Here is a 3,358-nt window from a genome sequence, read left to right as displayed (position 1 = left end):
TTTAGATATTATGCTGAAATTTTTTATAAACCTTCTATAAAAACCTGCATGACCCAAGAATGATCGAACTTCTTTGACCATTTTTGGTGATGTTAAATTAGCAATAACATCAACTTTGGCTTTATCAACTTCAATTCTTTTTTCAGATATCACATGACCTAACACAATCCCAGATTTAACCATATAATGACATTTTTCCCAATTTAAAACAAGATGTTTTTCTTCACATCGTTTTAATACTTCTTCTAGGTTTTTAAGACAATTTCAAATGAGTTTCCAAAAACAGTTATATCATCAATAAAAACTTCTACAAATTCTTCAATCATATCACTGAAAATACTTAACATGCATCTTTGAAAAGTAGCCGGAGCATTACATAAACCAAATGGCATTCTTTTAAATTCAAAAGTTCCGAAAGGACAAGTGAAAGTAGTTTTTTCTCGATCTTCTAATGATATAGATATTTGATAATACCCCGAATACCCATCAAGAAAACAGTAATGAGAATTTCTTGCTATTTTTTTTAGAATTTGATCTAAAAATGGTAGTGGGAAATGTTCTTTTCTAGTTGCATCATTTAATTTTCTATAATCAATACACATACGCCAACTAGATGGAATCCTAACTTGTAATAACTCTCCCTTTTCATTTTTTATAACAGTGATGCCTGACTTTTTAGGTACTATTTGTGTTGTAATTACCCATTTACTATCTGAGATTGGATTGATAATTCCAGCGTCTAATAGTTTTAATACTTCATTCTGAACAACTTCTTTCATATGTGGATTTAACCTTCTTTGTGGTTGTTGATATGTTTTAGCATTTTCTTCCAAATGAATTTTATGTGTGCAAATTAAAGGATTTATACCTTTTATATCTTTCAAAGTCCATCCAATTGCATTTTTATATTTTTTAATTAATTTAATTAAATCTTCTTCTTGATTTGGTAGAAGAGTGGAAGAAATTACAACAGGAAATGTTTTATTTTCACCAAGAAATACATATTTCAATTCGAATGGTAAAACTTTTAATTCAATTTTTGTATTATCATCTTCTTTAAAATTATTTTCAGACTCAAAATTTTCTATTGAAAAAACTTCAGATTGTTGATTTAAGTTTTCTTCTTGTATATTTTCTTCCACAATTGTTTCAATTTCATTATCATATTCATTTTCATTAATACTTGGTTGTTTACATAAATTGAACACATTAAGTTCTAGAGTCATATTTCCAAAAGACAATTTCATTATTCCATTTCGACAATTAATTAAAGCATTTGAAGTTGCTAGAAATGGTCGTCCCAATATTACTGGAATTTCATTATGTACTTCTATTGGTTGTGTATCCAAAACAATAAAATCTACAGGATATATGAATTTATCAACTTGAACCAACACATCTTCTACAATACCTCTAGGTATTTTGATTGACCTATCCGCCAGTAAGAGAGTAACAGAAGTGGGTTTTAATTCTCCTAAATTAAGTTTTTCATAAACTGAATAAGGAAGTAAATTCACACTTGCTCCCAAATCTAACAAAGCTTTTTTAATTTTATTTTCTCCAATAATACATGAAATTGTTGGACAACCAGGATCTTTATATTTTAAACTAGAATTATTTTGAAGAATAGAACTTACTTGTTCAGCCAAGAATGCTTTCTTCTTCACATGCAATTTTCTCTTCACAGTACATAAGTCTTTTAAAAATTTTGCATATGAAGGTACTTGTTTAATAGCATCTAATAATGGAATATTTATCTTTACTTGTTTAAAAACTTCATAGATATCAGAATCATTTTTTTGTTTTTTATGATTTGTTAATGCATGAGGAAATGGTGGAGGTTTATTTGATTCATTTACTATTTCAGATGATTTATCATTCAACATATTATTTTTAGAATTTAAGGTATCATCATTCTCAAAAGTATCAGGATTATCATCCTTACTCTTTGATTTTAAATGATCCTTGTTTTCATTACTATATGGATCATTAACTATTTTACCACTTCTAAGGGTAATAACAGATTTTATTTGATCAATTTTTTCATTTTTTAATTCTTGATTTTGATTTTTAGGATTAGGTTGAGGTTGAGATGGAAATTTTCCTTTTTCATGAATATTAAGTGCAGATGCAAATTTTGCAAGAGTTTCTTTCAAATCAGTCATAGATTGACTGTTTTGAATATTGATAGATTCTTGCTTTTGGATAAATGCATGAATTACATCTTCAAAGTTTTTTCTTGGAGGTGTAACATAAGGAATATAACCTTGATGATTTTGGTTATTTTGAAAATATTGTTGTGAGGGTTGTGCATTATTATCATTCCTCCAACTAAAATTAGGATGATTTTTCCATCCAGGATTATATGATGTTGAAAAAGGATCTAGTATTGGTTTTTTATAATTGTTAACATAATTTGCTTGTTCATGGAGACATTCTTTAAATGAAGGTAATGTTGGACAATCTTTTGTAGCATGATCATGTGTATCACATATATGACAAACAATTTCTTGAATACTTTTTAATTGACCACTCTTTTTCATTTCTAATGACTCAATTTTTCTTGCTAAAGATGCAAGTTTAGCTTGAATATCTATATCATCTTTAAGATTATAGATACCACCCCCATTTGTTGAATTATTGATTTTAGTTGTTGGTGGTTCTATTGTGCCTATATTATCCCAATTTTGAGCATTTTCTGCTAATGAATCCAAATACTCCATAGCTTCATTTGGGTTTTTATCTTCAAAAGTTCCATTACACATGAATTCTATCATTTGCCTATCTTTAGGTATTAGACCTTCATAAAAGTGAGAAACTATTCTCCATGTTTCAAAACCATGATGTGGGCATGTATTAAGTAATTCTTTATATCTATCCCAACATTGATAAAATGTTTCTCCTTGTTTTTGAGAAAAAGTAGTAATTTGTCTTTTAAAAGAGTTTGTTCTATGGGAAGGAAAAAACTTTTTGAGAAATTGTTGTTGCATTTCTTCCCATGATCTTATTGAACTTGATCTCAAATTTTGTAGCCATGTTTTAGCTTTATCTTTTAAAGAAAAAGGGAAAAGCTTTAATCGAACTATATCCATGCTACAATTTTGATCATTATAAGTGTTACAAACTTCCTCAAATTCTCTTAGATGTAAATATGGATTTTCAGAATCTAAGCCATGAAAATTTGGTAAAAGTTGAATAATTTGAGGTTTAAAGTTGAAATTAGATGCATCAGGAGGAAAAACTAAACAAGATGGGGCACTAGTTCTAATAGGGTTCATATGGTGCCTAAGTGTTCTTAATTGATCATGTTCTTGATTATTATTATTATTATTGTTATTATTGTTATCATTATCTTGAT

General features: G+C 28.0%; 1 non-coding gene across 1 annotated transcript; it reads left to right on the top strand.

The window, feature by feature from the left end:
- The first annotated feature begins 2,835 nt into the window (after nt 1-2,835).
- LOC140977931 (small nucleolar RNA R71) lies at nt 2,836-2,946 on the top strand. Its single transcript, XR_012175496.1, has one exon. It is a non-coding gene; the product is annotated as a small nucleolar RNA R71 (small nucleolar RNA).
- The last annotated feature ends 412 nt before the right edge of the window (nt 2,947-3,358 follow it).

The sequence above is a fragment of the Primulina huaijiensis genome, chromosome 5 (assembly GCF_012295235.1).
Source record: "Primulina huaijiensis isolate GDHJ02 chromosome 5, ASM1229523v2, whole genome shotgun sequence".
NCBI lineage: Eukaryota > Viridiplantae > Streptophyta > Magnoliopsida > Lamiales > Gesneriaceae > Primulina > Primulina huaijiensis.
The sequence above is the reverse complement of the archived record's forward strand: the minus strand, read 5'-3'. Positions and strand labels throughout refer to the sequence as shown.